Source organism: Malurus melanocephalus, unplaced genomic scaffold, assembly GCF_030028575.1.
Source record: "Malurus melanocephalus ecotype Western Australia unplaced genomic scaffold, MMel_1.1 scaffold_3, whole genome shotgun sequence".
Classification (NCBI taxonomy): Eukaryota; Metazoa; Chordata; class Aves; order Passeriformes; family Maluridae; genus Malurus; species Malurus melanocephalus.
The window spans coordinates 5410216-5430519 of NW_026623235.1; the positions used below are offsets into that span (position 1 = coordinate 5410216).

The 20304-nt window shown below is 43.8% G+C and overlaps 1 protein-coding gene across 5 annotated transcripts in view; it reads left to right on the forward strand.

The window, feature by feature from the left end:
* ZHX2 (zinc fingers and homeoboxes 2) overlaps positions 1–4553 on the forward strand; it is a 74320-nt gene extending 69767 nt beyond the window's left edge. For all 5 annotated transcript variants that reach the window (XM_057368110.1, XM_057368130.1, XM_057368137.1 and 2 more), the window contains one exon: positions 3987–4553. The gene's annotated coding sequence lies outside the window, so the exon portion shown is untranslated. The remainder of the gene's footprint in view (positions 1–3986) is intronic.
* Positions 4554–20304: the final 15751 nt, after the last annotated feature.

Sequence of the window (20304 nt, forward strand, 5' to 3'; positions counted from 1 at the left end):
ATAATTTGATAATTTTTTGGTGTCTAATAAGTAAAATATTTAGCATTTCTTTAAAAAAAAACTAAAAATACAAAACCCAGGACTGATAGAAGTGCCTCCACACTTGTTCTTAAGACTTCTACTATTATAGCCACCGGTACTTGGATTGAACTCCCTGTTCTGAGGTCTAGGTTTTGGTAGCAAGCCCTGCTGGCTAGCACTCCCCTTTCTCTGTGTGCAATATTTGTCCAGAGGTCTCCTGGACRTTTTGTCTGAGTTGAAAAGGAAGACCCTGAAGTGGTATTATTTTTAACTGTGAATTCTGTCAACAAATATTGCGAATTGTTATGACAGCACCTATATAACAAAATATCTTAAAGCTTCTGACTGCAGTGCRAGGCACAGTCCTGCGTTACCTTTGAAAAAGTTGGTAATTAGGGATGTGAGGAGCAGGTGTTACCTGCGTGTCAAAGGCAGGGATTAAAGGAAGAAGGATGTGGGAACATCAGCCAGAGGCACGCTGGGGTGCCATGGTGTGCAGCCACATAAGAAGGAAGAGCCAGGATCTGATCTGCCTTTTAAAGTCAAATGTGTGATGAATAAATGCATTGTGGGCTCATTTCTTCTCTGGGTTGCTGTTCCAGACCATTTTTCCCTTCTAGCTACAAATACTGATTCTGAGAAGAGGGAGCACACCGAAGACTAGGGGACGGAATGGGGAGGAAGGCAGGCAGGAGCGGGGGGAGTTGCCTGAAACTGCTGTTTCTTACAAACTCTGGTGCTGTGAAACCAAGCTCTGCACCAGCATGGGGTTGSTGCCTGTGTTTTTGTGCTTGTGAACAGGGTCAGGTATGTTGGAGTGAACCTCCTGCCTCTGTGCCCTGGGACAGATGTTGACCATAACGTTCCAGGGCTCTGGAGTTATCAGAGAGGAWTTTTTTAAGAACTTTGATCTCAGTTAAACAGCTGCTGAGTGATCCTATTGGTGAGGAGCTTTCTGGTGGTTGTGTGTAAAATACTCTCACTGAGAAAAGGTGCACTGGAGCAGCACTTCTGCTGCAAAGGACGAGCAGTAAGATCAGARGGCCATTTTGTCCTCTGCTCTTTGCTTGTTCCTCAGTGTGCTGGCCTGRGGAGCATGACATGTCTTTTTAATTTTCCTTTATTCTGTCTGTAAGTGCAGCCCAGAAATGCAGGTGCCTGCTCTCTGGTGCACGTGGAGGCATTGTCACAGTTGCTGTGACACAAAATTTGGAAGCTTTATACCTTACACTGATGGAAAAATGTCAGCTACTTTTTCTGAGCTTTCATTGTGCAGCCAATCTTAGAAATTTCAGCTAAAACTCTGGTGTTAAATTAACAAGGTGTTGTCTTAAGTGACATCCAGGGTATGACTCAAAAGCAGATACTGTGTTAAAACCTGACAGAGAGCTCATTTCTTCCTGTTGTCATAAAAGCCAAACGTATTCCTTGGGTACCACATGTAAGAGATGGACTGAAGAGCTGGCAAGGGACTCCTCTTGACTCTCACACTTACTGTGAGTGAAAGGTGTGAACCTTTGCCTGCTGAACCCTACATCAGGCAGAAGCACGCTCCTTTTGTATTCATGGTGTTGCTGTTATTGCAGCTGGATGTACATCATGTAAAATGAATATTTGGTGGTGATTCACCTCCATACTCCTCTTGACTGAATTTGTGTGTGGATTCTGTAAAAACTCAGCTCTTCCAGATCATCTTGGTCACTCTCTGCTCCAGTATGTGGCTTTAGAAAATTTTGGAATAATTAGAGCGTTTGTGTTACAGCCTAGACAGGCCTTGTGCCTTATAAAACTGACTTTTTTCAAAACTGGTCCGTGTTTGGCAGATTTTGCTGCTGCTGCAGCTAGAAGGAATTTCACAAGGGACTGGGCCTCTGTGAGAGCAGGAATCGTGCAAGGCTCTGAAATGCCATCCGGGGACTGAGGAGAGGCTCTGTTACTGAGTCTTYATCTGAAGCTTTTGGCAAAATGGGATTTATTCCATGGAGCAGGTCAGGTTTCTTGAACAGAGAGGTTGGGAGAGCTGTCCCTGTGGGGTAGCAGGCCCTTTGTAGGGTGCACTAAAGCCATCTCTGAAAGTGTTCCAGAGACTGTCATGCAGCCTTGGGTCCTGTCCCTCTTGTAGTGAGGCCCAGCTGCTCTGTCAGGAGAGTGCTTTAGCTCCCTTTCCATCAGTAGAAATTCCTRCCTTCCTGTGCACAGGTCTGTTGTCCTCCTTTGCACAACTTCACAATTAGAAACTGGTTCTAAATGAAATACAGCAAGCTGCAGCTCAAACAGGAGAGCAGCACCAGAGGTGCCAGAGTGTTTGGCAGGTGCTGCTGGCTTTCTTCAGCGTTGTCTCCTTGTGGGATTTTCCCAAGATCAGAGCTTTTGTTTTTTCTCAGAATTATACCATTTTCCCTCATCACCACCTTTCCACAGTCTTTTTTTAGAGTTTCATTTTTAAGCATGAACCCTGCAAGATGCAGGCACCAAAGTCTCTGGCTCATGGTGGGAACRAGAGCACCCTGGTTCTTAATGGCTGTGACCACTGCTCTGTGGAGATTTGCCAAAGTAAAACCAGGTGTGGARGTTGCACACTGGAAAAAAGGAAAAAAGCCTGAAGACAGCCACTCCTTGCATCTGCTGAAGGCATGATACTGAGCATCAGAGGTAGTCTGGGTCCTCTTGGCATCTCCAGCCCCTTCTGCACTGCTGCAGGAGCACTTGTTTGATGGTGGCCCAGTGCATTCCTCTATCTGCACTCAAAGTGAACACCAATGAGGATTTTCACTTTCTGCCCAAGGTCTCACTTTTCCTGAGGTTTAGGGTTTCATTAAAAAAGCTAACTATAGTGTCTGCTACTGGTACTGGGCCCCAAATCAGCGTCCTGATGTGAGTCAGCATGGGATTCACCAGTGGATTTTGCAGAATGCAGGTCACCCTAGAACATTTGAGGGAATGAGGCTGAAATAGGGAGGACATGCCTTTTCCTCTGAAAGCTGTGAGCTGCATAGAGACCCAAGCTCTAATATAATGAAGGATTTCAGAGGGAGAAGCAAAACCCAATGCAGCAATTAAAATTTTGCAATGAGTCAGAAGGARCAGGGGCCTGTGTGGGAAGGTCTTGAGGACTGGGGGAAGGACTTYTCCCCTTGGTGTTGGTGCAAGCCCATGGCCTTTTGCTGGGCTTRACTGCATTGCTTTCTACATTGCAGATGCCAGATAGAGCTCCCTGCTTTTGTGGKAAATAACAGACCAGATAGCAACATCCCGAAGAGGTGTGAAATAGCGAGTTAGCTCAGGTTTCACTGAGTATTGCTGCAGGGTGGGTGAGGAGGATGTTTGCACTTCATACGTTCGCACCTCAGTGGGCAAAAACAGCATAATCCCTGTCACAGAGCCTTTGCTTTCTGCTGGGAACTGGGGATACATGTGAATGGGTGGCTGTTTGAAAGTTGGGTTTGGAGGGGTTATTTTTTAATCTCTGGTCCAGCGTGCAGCCTTTATGTAGGTGCAGGAGTCATGGTGGAGCCAGGAAGCTGCTCTGCAGAGCACAAGCACATCCAGCTTTTTACATTGTCTTGCAGTTGTAAAATCATGTATAGCAAAAATTATTATGTGGGGATTTGCTAGGGGAGAAAGACCTGAAGTCTTCTTGGCTTTAGCACTGTCTGTCCTGTGTTTGCAAAGTCGTTGCCCCAAATRCACGAACGCACCCTCTTGGAGTCAGTGTGAGAATTTGAGCCAAGGCTGGACTGTGTATCCCTGTAAGAAATCTGCAGGGGATTATCAACTGGGTGTTATGTGCAGCAAAAATCCAACACCCTACTACATCAGGCTGTGATAAGGGTAGGCCTCAGTACAGTTAATACAAAATAATGTTACTATATGTGCAGGGATGTAAACCGTGTACCATGTTATTTAACAGCTGCAGTCGCTCATAGTGCCTTAAAAATAATACACTGCTGTTACAATTTTTGCAGGGGTACTCCTCAGCTGCACTGGCCTGATGTTGAAGGGGAAATGCTGTCTGAAAAYAGAAGAAAACTCTATTTTCCTGCCTGGGGTGAGAGAGCATTTTGTGRCTCCAAGTCTCAAACTGCGCTTGTGAAGGCACAGCAAGCAATTCTCTCGTGGAGCATCATAACGGAATTGTTGATAGTGCCAAAGTCCTACTACTGCGTTRCAAAGGAGAAGAAAGAAAGAGGAAMGGGTCCTTGTACATAGCTTTCTCTTAGTTTCTCTCCCCCCTGCTTTCCTGCCCAGCCTCTTCCTCTACTGGAACAGATTTGTACAACAKAAAAATTTTGTTAATTTTTTTAATAGGTGCAAGTTATAATGCAGTTGAGAAAWTTTGGGATTGGTTGGGGGGAGGGAAGTGTCTTTTGTTGGGGAGGGAGACAAGAAATTTTTTTTTTCCTGAACTGTTTTAAGAAAGAGTTGCAATCTTTTGGAGTTGTCTTGGTGCAGATCAACACCTGAGCCCAGATCCCCACCCTGGTTTACATTTCAGACCAGTTAAACATGTTCTGAAGTGGTGGGGTTTGTTTTTTTTTCTCATGTTGTTTTGACTCTTTTATTTTGTTCGATGGCCACCTGCTAGTGGTTGAAATATTTAAATCTCTGCTTTTCCGTGCTCCTACAAGGCAAGTCTTCTCCAGCTCCTGTACTTCACTTTTCACCATCCAGCCCCAGCTGTAGGTCTCTGAAGATTTGGCAAGAATGCATTTCATTTTTTGGTTGTTRGTTTCTTTTGGGGGGCTTTTTAGCACTTTTTGTTTAAACATGCAGTACAACCCCCAGAGGGGTTGGAGCGAGGAAATTAAGATGCTTCATAATCCAAACCTGTGTTTCTTTGGCTGGAACAGTGATGGACACCRTAACCAGCAGTCTGCCCTCCAGCTTTAGACGTTGCAGCGCACAACAGAAGTTTCTTACTAACCCTTGCCACTACATTTTTAGATCACTCCTGGGTTCCTGAGTGCACTTTTTTTCACATACTGCTACTTTGGATTAGTGTGGGGGTGTCTGTCTGTGCACATGTGAGGAGGGGATGGAGGGAGAGCAGGAGCCTGGGTGCAAGAACCGTCCGGTGCGTTCTCTGCCGAGCTGGGTTTGGAACACTTGCCCACCTTTCCGTACGCTGCACAAATAGGATGCTAGGGCGTTTGAATAAATCCAACTTTTCTAACTTGTTGCTCATTTGTTGTAACTCAGTAAAACAAAGGCTAGACATTTTGGTAACCTTTTTCTCATMTCTTTATTTTATTTTACTTGAAAATAAAAAATAAAATTAATGAAACCCAAAAACATGAAACTCAAACTCAGCCCAAACTTTGTGCACAGGAGTTCGGTGTCTTTAGAGCTGCAATGAGGGTTTAAACTGGTTTTGCGTTATTTGGCTTAGCAAATACTAATGGGATTAAAGTGAACGCAGCAAATACTGATGTTTATTCCCCCAAATCAGTCAGCTCTTTCTGGAAGGAGGCATTCAGATAGTGCCKGGGAATGAGCCTTTGGGGAGCACCTTTTATTTTGATTGCAGTCACAAACCAAATGACTGAATGAAACCACCCCTGTTGCCTCACCCATATGTAGTTATTTTTATTAATCATCAGCACAACATCTATGTGTAGAGGGAGATTTGCAGTGGGTGGCAGCAAGTGTATTTCTTTACAGTAAAGCTGTCTGGTTCATTGCTGAAGAGGAGTGACTGGATGGGGCAGCACTTTGCTTTCTGCATTTGTGTGTCACAAGTCAACAGAGAAGGTGACATCAGCTCCTCACTGGGCAAAGGCTGCAGGACAGGGACCGTGCACGTGTCCCATCACACACTGCTCAGATGTTCATCTGCAGGGTGGAGGCAGTCAGGGATGCAAACATCAGGTGATAAAAAGGAAAATCCATCTGAAGATGCTCCTCCAGAACTCCAAATTTGTAACTGAAACTAATTCCTGCTTTTGTTTGCATTGTTCACATGAAAGGATGGTAACATTTTAATTGCCCTTACGAAGTTTTTAACAGCCACTTGATGGCTTAATATTCCAGTTTACACCTCTCCTGTCTGATGTGTGTGCACTTCTGCGTTTGGAGCACTGACCTACTTTGCTTAACTAGCAGTGCTCCCAGAGAGCTCAGCAAGAGGTTTAGGAAGAGCAWAACCCACCTGGGTTTTTCCATATTTGTACATCCCAGACCTGGGATTAGGGCCCAGGACTGGGGCTCTTTAAGCTCTCTGCAATCCAAATWAAACAATAGCAGTGGCCCTGCAGTCTGTCATCACACAGATCAGAAGGCTGAAGCTGTCCCCCAGCAAACAGCCTGGCCAAAGCCTGGCACAGCCTCTGCAGCGTGGGCAGCCTGGTGGCACCGGGGGGTTGTGCCYGCACTTTGGGGTGTGGTGTCAAACCTTTGGGCTCCGGGAAAGCCCAGCCCAAGACCCCTTTGAGCTCCAAGCAGCCCAGCTCTGCACACAAGTTGCTTCAGYGTGGCTGCCGGGATGGGTTCAGGAGCTGGGCCCTGCAAGCAGGCTTTGTTCTCAATTAATAGGGACGCGGTGGCTGCGTTTCTGGGAGAGTCCAAGCGGCGAGGGACAATCGGGCCTTTGTTTGTGCTCGGCAGCCATTGGGGACGGCCTTGGCCTTGGGGTTTGGTTGCACACAGTGAAAGCAGGCTGCTGACACGGAGTTTCCTCCCACACAGCCCTGCATCCTGGAGCCKGGCGCTGGCACTCCGAGCTGGGCCTGGCCTGGCAGAGTCCGGAGCGGGGACACRGCTCGGGACAGCCTTTGCCCCTGCTGATTGACATCTTTCACAATGCATTTTAACCTAAGTGTTGAAATTTTCTAATTGGAAGAAATCTCATTGTAAACACACAAAAATAAATCAGATTTTTTAACTTGTGCAGCACTTCTAGAAAAGTGTGGCTTGTAGAAAAATTCACCACTGGGAAGTTGGYAACGACTTGAATTAGGCAGCCTCTACTTTTTTAATTTTGTCTRTCTTTTGCTGACAAGAGGATGGATTTTCATTATTTACACACATTACTTCTGCTTGGTCCATAAGATGCTGGGAAGCTCTTTACTGATGTCAGAGATCTGGGAACTCCAAATACATAACAGCACAATTCAGACAGGTCAGACTGAAATGTGAATAGTGAGAGACCACTCAGATAACAGAGATGAGCATCACAGAATGGTTTGGMTCACAAGGAACCTTTAGAGGACCATAATTTTATTCAACACCACTGCACTGGGCAGGGACAACTTTTGCTACATCTGGTGGCTCAAAGCCCTGTTTAACCAAGCCTTGGGAAATTTTGGGGCAGYAGCTTAAGCAACTATAAACTTCCTGTAGTCTAAATGGTTCTGTTTTCTCAAATACTATTTTTTTAAAAAGAAGAAAAAGAGGGAAGAATAAAAGTTCTTCACTTTTCAATCACAATTCTGCCATAGCACCATTTCTAACATCAAATCTCCAATTCTGACCTCTAGGAACTTTCATTTAAAGTGTCACTTTGTAAGTTAGCCAGTGAGTGATGCAAGAAATCTGCATCTGCAGGGTAAATCCCAGCAATTGCAGKAATCACTCTAAGAAGTGTCCTAGCACCATGTGTATCACTACAAGCTGGAAGGAAAGTGCTGGGTTATACAAGAAATCTGAGTGATTATGAGCATAATGATAATTATGATGATAACTTAAAAATCTGGATAAATACACAGGTAAAATGGCAACCAAGATAAGTAATATTTATCTATTGCCATTGGCAGAAATGCCATTGGCAGAAATGTAACCACTTAAATATTCCTTATCTTCTTGTAGCCCTCGGATATTCTTAGGTAGCAAAAAGACTCATCCTGAAACCTTCCCAGCTTACAGAAGGAGGTAAAGAATAGATTTCAGAAGCACATAAGGCAACATTGTAGGAAGTCCATTTGGCATCTTGCTGGGAAGGAAAGAGCACACAGCGATGGAAATGAACTTTTTTACTGTCTGCTGGGTAAAGAGAGAGACCTGAGAGGGAAATCTTCTGTACTCATTTGGTCAGAGACTATTGGAAAGCAGTTATGAATGGAGCCTGTGGCTCTTGAGCRTAACACTGAAAATATTCATAATACAGTAGGAAAAGTGAAGGCATTGAGTGAAAGGAAGAGAATGTGAGGTACTCAGTGAAGGAATGAAAAACCAGTCAAGGTTTCTTGGGTGTTACGCAGTTGAACCATATCCCAATCAGATTATTGCAAGCTCTGGCGAGGACAGAGGTAAGAGGTGAGTGACGGGGCAATTGTCAGAGCAAATCACACAGCAGATCTTGAGCACAGCAAGCAAAAGCAGGGGGCTTCTATTGTTTTCTTATTTCCATTAAACATGCACCAAAATGGTAGTGACAATTATATTAAAATTATCATAATTTACATGWACTTAACATACAGCAAGCTGGCTCAGGCACAGTAAATCTTTGTAGCTTTTTCAGTACACAAACGCACCCTTACCTTCCTCTTTATTTTAATCTTTCTTAAAGTCTAGATCATCCCAGTGCAATATATCATGTAAAATTTAGCGTGCAGCAATTTTGTTCTAAAAAATAATTAGTTTTGCAAACATTTGTGAGACAGTTAAAGGAATAATAGCATTAACCCAAGTTTATGGACAGAGAAACTGAGATGTATGTAGGTATTCACAAGACTGCTGAAGAAATGTGCTAAAGGCAAGAGTTCAGTTCAGCTTGGCCTTGTCTTGACTCCTCAGCAAGGAAGCTTCATTTTATATTTGTATCAAATCATTGCTGTTTCATTGGCATTTCTAAGCCTTTCACCTAAAGCCTTTCCCTTCACAGGAGGCAAAGACATGGCCAGAAATGAGCAGACTGGGACTGGGGCTTCTCAGAGACCYTCATCCCACACAATCCTGCCAGGACATCCCTCTTCCCCAGCACAACACTCCAGGCAAAGCTTTCACCTCTGTTCCTTAATTAATTCCTTCCACCTTTCAGTCTCTTCCTAAACATCCTCCACCYTCCTTCCCCAGAGACCTCTTTGGGGAGGTGTTGTGRTTTAACCCCAGCTGGCACCTCAGCCCYACACAKCTGCTCACTCACTCCCCCTCGGCTGGATGGAAAAGAGAATTGGGAGGGTAAAAGTGGGAAAATCCCTGTGTACAGATAAAGAGTTTAAGAAGTAAAGCTAAATCCATGTACACAAGCAGAGCAAACATGAAATTCATTAACCACAGCCCRTGGGGAGGCARGTGTTGAGCCRTSTCCAGGAGARCAGGGCCCCATCACATGTAAYAGTGACTGGGGAAAACMAACACCATCACTCCAAACATCCCACTCTTCCTTCTCCTTCCCCAGCATTTATTGCTGAGAAYGGCRAATGGTTTGGGATATTACAGCATCATAGAGTGGTTKRGGTTGGAAGGGACCTTGCCAAATTCAASTCAGTGAAGCACAGATCCAGAACATACCCCCATACCAGCTACTGTGAAGCAAATTAACTCCACTGCATCCAAAACCAGAACAGGGAGCCCTGGGGAGAGGTGCCAGGTGCTCCCCCCAGCCTGGCTGGCATTTCTGGCCATTGCTGCTGYTGTTCTTTTATTCCCACAGAGGGAGAGTTTCTTCTTTTTCATAGAATGATGTCACAGCTTGCCAAGGGGGGCTTTACAAAYACATCAGCAATGTGATTAAATCCCTCATGGTTTAAAGAGCATTGTTGTCTCCTCAGACCGAGGAATGGAAACATTCAGMCTCTTTGGCCTCCCTGACCCACTCACACCAAATCATTAATACCAAAAGGCATTTTGTCACATAGTGGCATATATCTGTACCTAAATGTAACATATATCTGTACCTAAATCTTCAAATTTGACATATTTTGCTTTTTAAGTCCTCCATAACCCCAGCAGTCCCTCTCACCTGAKCACTGAGGCTGTCAGCCAGTGCTGGTGAATGATGATGCAGCTCTTCAGTGAAGTAGAAATATTTGACTTTCCCTCATGCTTTGATGTGCTCCCAAGGCCCATATTAAACAGCAGCATCATGTCTTTTCACCTGACTGTTAAACCTCTTCATAAAGGGATCTTTCTCAGTGCCTACACATTGTAGCTGGGGTTTTCACACAAACTCTGCTYATCTGGCTGCTCCCTCATGGCCTGTTGTCTACAATCATCTGCTCCAGGTTCTCCCAAGGCACTTTGGAACATTTACCTTCACTTTAGTTGGTTATTCCTTCAGTTGTTGAGCCCCATGGGTTGGGGGGCCATGTTCCCTCCTCCAGAACTGCCCCCAGGTGAGCAGAAGAGCTGCCCATGGGAACTCAGGGAGACTCCACGCAAGCAGGAATTTAAATCAACACTAATTTTGATTGATTGGTACAGTTATTCATTATTATTTGTGACACATTTGGAGATGGCYACTGCACATGCTAAGAGCAAAGGGACACAACTGGAACATCTGCAACAGAAATAGGATGCCAGAGGTTTTGGCACTGTTGGCCCCACGATACAGAGGGTGAGTAGGAAAACCCCAGATTGGGAAGCACAGCCCCAAACCTCTTCTCCAACCCCAGACTTCAACCACAGCTGAGCAACCAGCAGGCAAAGAGCACTTGTTTTGGGGTGACAGTCCAGGGGTTTGACCCAACATGGCCCAGGTGAAGAGTCCAGAGCCAAGAGTGCAAGCCAAGTCCTATCCCTGCATCTGAAGGCTGGCATGCTCTAAGGCTCCCTTATTAGGGATTTAAACAAAAGGAATTTTAATCTTTTTTTTTTTTTTTTCCATTTTAATGCCAGCATTTGAAGAGGGAGGGGGAATGGACATTTTAACACAAAGCACAAACACTGAAGGTCACAGAAAGGCAAGGATGGCATTGTCTTCAGTAATATTAAAAGGAAAACCAACCCTGCTGTATCAGAGCACAAAATTAAATACTTCTTTTGATTGGGAAGAAAGTTTCTCCATGCCTGGTTGCAGTGCAGCATTGCACATTGGAGACTGCTGAGGCTGAGAGCAAGGAGAATTAATTACTTTGCTTTTTGAAGCATGGACTGCTCTGCTCTGCTGTGCCAGCTCCCAGAACGATAAGCACTTATCCAAAGAGCGCAGTTTTGTCCTCCGGCGTGGGAGTTTTGCCTGTCTAAATCACACGAGGCTGCTGAATCTTTGTTTTGTTTCCTTCATACTTGGCCTGCACTTGAACCTGGACATCACCGCTCTCTTTTCGGACTCACAGAGAGCAATTTGTGCCAWCTGAGGGAAGGACATTGGACCAAGCACCAGTGCTGGCCACAAAGTGCCGTGGTGTCACTGTGCTCAGCACTGTCCTAGAATGTGGCTGCTGTCACCAGGGCACATTACAGCCCACAGCCCAGATGAGGCTCTGCCAAATGCAAATTTATCTCCAAATCATCTCCTCTAGGARGATTTTGCTGTCATGGAAYCATAGAATAYGCTGARTTGGAAGGGACCTATCAGGATCATCAAGTCCAGTTCCTGRCCTTGCACAGGAACCCCAAGAATCACACCCKGTGCYTGAATTTCAAGGGCATTTCAGCATCCAAAAAAGGTGAAGTACACTTCTCACTGAGGGAGCAGGTGTGGCACTGAAGGACATCTTCAGCACTTTGTCCTCAATTAGGCAGCAGCAGAATAGGCTTATTGATAATGTGTTTGGCCATTCTGGATATTGAATTATTTTCTTAAATAATTTATTCATTTAGAAGGTGATTTTTTTTTTTTATGCAAGTGGCTTGGAAACTGAAATCATACAGGTTGATGAAGCTTTCCTCCTTTACTTACAAATAACTTCCAGGTGGCCCTTGGCAGAAGAGAAATRTTTTTGCTCAGTAAAAGTACCACCCACTAAATCAGGGTAGCTGCAGATGCTGCTGCACTGACCTTCATCAGGCAAAATTACAGAGTGTGTAAACTTTCACCATAGTGTTGACACCCCTTCTGAAAAAGAACAGTTCCCACCTCTCCCAAAGCCACTGTTTGTGGCCATCTGCAGCTTCAGCCTGCCAGAGTTRTAACTCCTAGCGCTCCTCTTCATCCTAGTTTTTTGGCAAAAGCTGTTGATTTACCTAAACAGCTGCCAAAGAACCAAAGGACACAAGCGAGGGGCAGTTTTTACATGAACAGCTCCTGCTGGCCTGCTGTAAACTGACTCTTCCAGCAATACCAGTGAACCTCTTCCTAGTTCTCTGTAGAGCCAAAACCAATGTCTCCTCAGCATCCTGCACATTTAAGTTCTCAGCTCATCTTCACAGCCACAACATTAATAATTTCTAAAAAGAAACCAACATGCCAAACATAAGACTAAATAAAGAAGTGCCTTGAAGCTTATGAGGCTTTATCATCTGTTTCTTGATGCCCACTAGATCTGGGCTATTTCCATGCTTTGCATAATTTATATTAATTTCATACTACAGAATCATGGTCACCAGCACCTAAGCAATTCAAGGATCAAGCTGACAACAAGAAAAATCACTTCTTTTGAATCATGAACCTGAATTATTATCTGCAGGTAATTTCTTAATGGACACTCATGCTTGTTCAATGCTGATCAGTCCTTCAAATCTGACCAGGCTAACAGCCTCTCAAACCCAGCACCATTCAGGTTGCAAGACAGATGTACAGGGGTGGGGAGAAAAAATAGTTATGCCCAAGTGGTCTCTGTTGTAACTGCTATTCTAAAAGAGGGACTGCAGGTCCAAGGCACCAATATAAATTTTTTTTCAAGTCCCTTCCCACCCTTGTTCCCCAGCTCTTTACCAGGGCTGCAGTGCCAGTCAGTGGCTGTTTTTCTGGCAAACACAKAGCAAAGCTGAAGCCTGACACACAGTGGCATACTCAGAGAAAAATGCAAGCCCTCAAAACTGCCCTCATTTATTGGCTTTACAGTTGCTCCCTGCCCAGCAAGGAACATCTAAGAGCAAGCTGACCTTTTAGCATTTACTTAAAGTTTGCAGCTTTAAGATACTACTCTGAAAGGGAAAAAATATTAAATTTTCGTAGGTCAGATAGGGAGTGATTTGACAGAGTAATTTACACCTCAGGTAAAAAAAACAAGCAAAGCAGTGATACAGTGAGGTTGTGTATCCAGCGTTAAATGATCTCAGCAGTGGCGACACTGTGAGTTAAAGATCACTAAATGTGAGACAGATGCCATGTGCTGCCCTGCCCCTCCCCTGGCTGSAGAGGACACACAGCCCTGCCCCACTGTCCCAGACCCTGCTGACCAGCTGGCCCAAGGCAGGGTGTTCCACTGAAGGCCCCAGAGCCAAAGAAATGAGCCCCTCTCCATGCATTATAAACCAGATCAACCCACAGAGTGCGACTGAATTCCCTCTGGCCTTTCAGCTATGAGGGCATGAGGATTAAACTACCCTTAGACAGCCTTCCCCAGGGTCAGGGTGCTGCCTTCACAGTCACAGAGGTACAATCACTTTCCTGCTTCTTATTCTTTTCCCTAGACTCCTCCTGCTCTCCCTCCCCTTCAGTAACATGCTCGTGCATCCTCTTCAGCATGGTTTTTCCTTTAAACAATGCAGCCAGGAGTCATGATTAATCACAGAGTTTTCCATACTCCATTTCCCTGCTYATTGTCCCGTGCCACTTGTTGGGAACCTTATCTTTATTAGCTGGTCTTATCACAACTCGATTACACATTAACAGAAATTCTCCTCACTCAGCAGGATTTCCTTGTGGCTTCAGAGGGCAGCTCTGTGGAACAAGCCAGCCCACTAGAGCCAGCCTAGGAAGTCATTGATCTCCTTCAAGATACACAAGGGGACACAAAGCTCTAGGACAACTTTGAGGAACTGGCAGGAGCAAATTTAGAAGACAAAGATTTTCTATAGGAGAGCAGACACATTARTTTATGTTGTTTGTATTAAATTATACAGTAAATAGCTGGGCCTGATGAGCTGTGCTCTAACAGCAGCTACAGAGCTGTCTGAGATCCTTCAGCACAGGGACTGCATCCAGCTAAAACATCCCCGTGCCCACTTAGYTACTCAACCAGATAATACCACCCTAGGGCCTGTTGTTATCTGTCTGCTTTCAAGAAATTAGACTGAGAGACTAGAGATTTACTAGACCTCCAAGTGCATTATCACCACACCCACACCTCCAGTAGAGGATTTTTCTCCCTTAATTTTAATATCACCTTGCTCAGGAAGGTTAAATGACATCAACTTACATAGTTTGCTCTTTTATTTCTTCTTTTCTTAAAAAATACATGACATAGAGGAATTTAGTATTTTAAAAGGGCAGAATGATGGGTGCAAGAGAGGGAGAAATGTTTCGTTAGAGATGAGAAAAGTAGTTTCTCAACAGATGGCGCTGTGAACCCCACAAATCCATCTTTTGTGAAGACAATGGTTCATCCAAAGACTCACAGCCAGTGTCAGACAGCCCAGGTGAGAAGCAAGCAGGGCTCACATTTGGTTAATCACAACATCCCTTCTCTTTGGGAAGAGTGACATGYCTGCAATGACACTGCATTGACTGCACACTGCCCTCTGCTCTCAAAACAGTCCATGCACACCTGCATGGGGTTGCTCTGAAGCACAGAAACAAGGAGGTTTGGAGAAATCATTAGATGTTCAGTTACAACAGCTAGAAAAAAAAATAGGTAAGACAGAAAGCACAAAACCTGTTCTGAAGTAGCAGCTCCAAAAGCTTGTGTGGCATTTAARGACAAGAACTCTTGGGTTAAACAAACTAGTTACATTCATCAGATCACCTGAGAGAACAAGTAGCTGATATCTGCGAAATGGAGATGGATGTAAGCAAGGAAGAGGTATTTAACTGGTTATCACYTACAGGGGAGGAAAAAGAGAGAGATTGGTAATTTACTGCCCACATGACAGCTAACAGAGGAGGCAAGAAAAGATTATAAATCGCTATAAAACATATATTGCTAATGGGCACATGATTTTAAGTCTCAAGACTCAAGTTCTGAAAATGGTTTGGAGTTCTTTATATATAGTGGCCATCACAGCAGGCAATGGGTGAGGAGTTCCTGTAAAAGCCTGCTCAGGCTTTCTAAACAGATGAGGATTTACATTTTGCAGGTACATCTGATGGTCCTGTAAGTCTTGCCTACCTCTACAAAATGCAGGCAGTGGGTGTGGGCCCAGGGCAGGAAAGCTGAGAATATCCCTCCTCTTCCTCCTGTGCTATTGTGAAGCATTAAATTTGGCTTGAATGCTTTGAGTGCAGCTTCAGATGAAAAAGAAGGAAGGTAGATCCAAATTAAGTAATACTGCTCTAACTAAAATATAMAGGAAAACTGAAAATCAGATTGTACCTACCCCACTGAGAGCAGCAGACATGTTAGGAAGTTTTCACCATGAATGTAGAAACTCCCCACCCAGAGGCTACAGGTTCTTAAACCCCTCCATGTACTCCCTGCTCAGGAAAGATGACGGATACCTATGGACAATGATTCAAGTGAGACCTTTTTCCCAACATGCAAGTCTCATCTCAGACAAGAGTCATAATTTYTTTTTATTTTATTGCAGTGAAAAGCTGCTACCACCGTAACACTTCTGAAAACAAAGGCTGCAGAAATGTTTTGCCCCAATCACAAAAGTAGGCTCCGAGTTCAGCTTTTAAGGGTTGACTTGAACTTTAAAGGCAAAACAGGAAACCCATCATACCTCCTAAGCTGAAACGTCATTTTAGAAATGAAAACCTGAAGCACTTCATCCTCATCGGTATCACCCAAATAAAATACTCTCATGTTGCAACCCAACCACCCCCACACACAATTTCTTTGCACTCCCGTTCCAGTGAAAAGATGCTGCAGGCACACACAAGTCTGATCTCCAGCTAAGAACCTCCCCTCTGCACAGACTGAGGCTTTGCCCCTTTATTTTCAGATTAGGAACTTTCCCTTCTACAACCTTCAGGAAAAGCAGTTTTCATCTCAAGAKGCTTTCCTGAAATACCCTGGGAAAGGCTCTACCCAAGAGGTGCCAAACTGGGACCTCCTCAAAATGACATGGCCACTTCTTCATCCTTGTCTGTTCTATTCCCTCCTGAGTTGTACAACCCCACCTGTTCAACCCAGACAACTAAGGGAATGCAAATAAATCACACTTACTGTCAGGTCACACCTCCCACTAATTCCCCTTTCTCTTAGCTCCTATGGATTTTTTTTGGCGTGTTTAGGTGTGCTGGTCTCCTTCGGGAGCCCCTGCCTGTGGCCATGTTCACCCTGTATTACCAAAGCCAAAGTGGATGTTGATACAGCTGGAGAGAAACTTTTATCCCTGTGAACAAACAAGGGCTACACTTCAGTTTGAATATTGCTAAGACAGAAATGTAGAGTAGAAAAAAACCCCAAATATTGCTGTAATGGATGATGCAGAGCACTTCTTATTACAGAAGTTTGAACTCTTACAAAATTTTTGCACTCCTGCTTGTAGATCCMGGATCTTCTAAGAACATCAATCCCTAAAGATATAATCTGATTTCTGAATTTACACAACACAAGGGCAAAAAGAACAATAAAAGCTCTTTATGTCATCAGCTGCATAAAGCTTTGGGGTCTTCAAGCTTCTTGAAGCTTCCCCAGAATATTTGCTTTACTTTTTCAACATTAATTGGATTTTGATCTTACATACCTTGGGGAAGAAGAGTGAGACAGAACACAAAACATGACAAGATTAACTTTCCTACATGTTTATATATTCAAAACCCCAAACCCTCTAGMAGCCAAGCTTTGAATCAGCATTTAAGAAAACTCTTCTATATGTAAAGCTCCAGAGTGAAAATACCAAAACAGTAACTAGTTAAAGTTAACACCTTAGCTTAAGCCCCTAAAACAAATAAGGCCAATGCCCAAGGCCATTTTCTTTTTGCAGTTGCTTGAATTCTTAACAGCAATGAGCATAGGCAGTTCAGAGTCAATGGACAGCTGCTTATAAACACAGGTAAAGGGGTGTTACAGGCACATGATCAAGGCTTCCTTCCAGCCAAAGGCTCATCCCTGAGACCAGCTGGGAGCACAAATACTAAGCAATGTCTCCCTTTCCCCCTCCACCCACTGCGGGGTTAAAGATTCAGTAGATAAGGACAGACAGGTGTTGCTTTTCTTTGCAGTTTGAACAGAGACTGCTCTTTCTGAGCCTCCATTGTAGTTAAAAGAGCACTTTCAAAAGCATTCTTTGATCAACGAATACTGATCAATGTTTTTCTTCCCATTCTCAAGTCCAGTTAAGAAAGCAACTTCTCAGCAACTTTAATCTCTTCCTGACTGATGAAAACTTTTTTCAACCAAAACCCGGTACCTTAGGCTTCTCCACCTCGTTCATCCACAATACCACACAAACTACTTTCATAAAAAAAGAAGCCACGATGTAACCCAAATTGCATTTCTCCATCACAGTACCTGCTCCCCACAGCCTGGGGCTATGAGCACACACCTRCACAAGCACCAGGAACTGAAGCAGTTTGGATTGCACTGACCCGAGACCTCTGTTCTACAGGAATGACACTGAGYAGGAGGGGCACTCTACAGAGTGCAAGAGAGGGCAGCCCAGCCCCAGAGGAGGGATGGGCTATAGGATGGCAGCCCCCTGTGTGCCCTCTGTGACTGAGCTCACACCCCATGGCCTCACGGAGGTTTTACAGCACCCTAGCTCAGCAGTGCCAAGTGCACTTCTTTATGAAGACAAGTGCTACAAAAAGCCTTTCCAGTCCGAGTAGGTGAGGGAGCTTTGATTTTAAAACAGGCTGAGAGGTCTGCTAGGGTTAAGTACTAACTAGCCTGGGGTTCAYTAAGGAGGGCTAACTGACACACAAYTTGAAAGTAAAGRGAAATTTAACTAAATACACCAGGTGACCTGAACTCTACAGTGTGAAGAGATTTACCAAGCAGCTTGACAAGCCAAGGGTTGGCACAGGCATCCTCACACCTCCAGGGACAAYGACAAGTCAATGAAATCTTTAACAGGGGATCCACCTGCTGTCCTTTATTCCACAGCCAGTCCAAAGACTAAATACACATACCCTCTTAAGAAATACTTGTAAATACTCAGATGCAAGAGGACTACTTCTAATGGTTTTGATTTTAAACACTACTCAGTGGCCACGATCCTCATCACAAAGGGTTGGTATTGGTCTGTTAATAGAGAAATGTGGCCTTAAAATCTGATTTGATTCTAATGGCATWTTGGAAGTGCTTTGTCCTTCGAAGGGGCAAAATTAAAAAAAAATATGAAGGACCAGAACTAAGGTTTCATCATCACTTTTCTCCCCATACCCAACATCAAGAAGATTTTGCTGAGGCCTTGCCAACATCCCGCAGCTACAGCTCTTTTATGCACTTTTGCTCTCAAATAGTGTAATCACTCCTAGATCCTGTTCCAACTGATGAAAGAGTGAGCCATGGCTGCGAATGGAACTTCTTTCATCACCTCAACAGCRTGCTTGAAAAACACAAGCAACTGAAGTGTTCTCATCTTTTCAATTCTAGAGAACAGCACATCATCACCTTTTAGATGTAAGTACTTCTGCTTMATATGCACATATTACAGTATTTAGCTTAATTAATCAAATTATGACAACAGACTCAATTCTGAACTTCACACTGTTACTGTCATCCATGAGAAAATAATAATCTAGGGATGCTTAGAACAARAAAACCCATTTACTAGTGCACACAATGGCAATGCTAAGAACATCTTCACCAAAATTAGTGCTCTGTCATACTATGGCAAGTACAGATTGATCCATCTCTAGCACAGAACAAGGGAGAGTATGAATCATCTTAATTTTATGGATTTATGGAGACAGGATTACAAAGTCATTACAAAGTAACTTGTTGTATCAGAAGCTTCAGACTGTAAATTGGTATCTCTCCAGCTCACTTCCTGAACCACCAAGGCAAAGCAGTCTTCCTCCCCGTACACAGCAATACATAAACACACAAATAATTTTATGTTGTAGTGCAAACAATATTCTCCTCTGAAAATGAAAGATTCTCAGTTTTCCTAGTGCAACCATTGGATGACAACAGATCATTTCTCATGAAGTCACTGGAACACCACATCACTGAGCTGTGCTGAGAGGAGCTGTCACCAAGACAAAGCAACAGGAATGAAAGATGAAGCATTTGATTTCATATTCTTGGCTCTTCTGCTGACTCTTTATGCAGCTGGAGCAAAATCAAAAGGCACACACTTGCCACACTGTTCTATTTAGTACAGACCCAGCCTTTCCAGTTCAAGGAGCACAACTAATTCATACAATGCTTTATGTACCAAGTCCGTGATTTTCTTTGATGCTGCTATGGTAACAAACAGGAAAAGTGTAGTCAGATGAACGCTGAGCACCAGAAGAGTCGTTCAGAGGATGCCCAATGTGTCCATCTCCAAATCAGTTAACCTCAAAAGGAATTCTGACATCTGTGCACATCTGTCTGGACAGAGAGGGTAYTGCAGAATCCCAGGCTTACACCTGGAAAAGTAAGTGATCTGTATCAATCCCACAAAGTTTGAGGGCAAGAAGAAGAATGCTTTCTCCCAGAGGAGAAAAGATTAATAATCAAGGATATAAAAAACAGCTGTAAAATGGTAATAGTCCAGGAAGGACACAATCTGTCAACATTCATGGTATAAACACAGACAAAGAAAATGCCTTTACAATTTTGCAACTGATCAGAAAAGACAAGACTCCCACCCAAAAGCAGGTAATTTTCTTGAGTATTTTTATCAACAGCAGGAGATGGTGTCACAGTGCAGCTGTCAGACAATATTCAGGGACCTGCAGATCATAAGTCTTGTCTTAAGCTGAAATACAATTTAGCAAAACAAAGACAGTAACAGAGATTAAAATTTTAATTTAAAACTTTGCCAACAAAAATTGATTACAAAAAGGGCAATTATCTGTACAAAATAAGAAAGGAGGTACTTATTTTAACAAGAGACTGCCATTATCAATGTATGTGGGAGGACAAACAGCAGTTCAGGTCAAGTGACAACGTGAGAAACAAACTAAGCTTGTAGTATGGAATCCTGAAGTGAATTTTCCATAAACAAAGTGAACTGACCTGAAGCAGCTCAGAAGTTAATCAAGGTTTATAAGAAGTCTGTTTTCCTTGCAAACCTTTTCCTCTTAATTTAGAGAAGGAGGACATACTAGAAAGCAAGACCCTGTGCAGTGCAGTGGGCCAGTACAATGACTTTTGCTGTGCTTTCTCTCACTCAAGCCTTCTTTTGGGTCTTCCATGCASAGATATTCTGCAGTTTGAGTGTGCCAGGGGTTTAACTGAGTCACAAACTATTGCA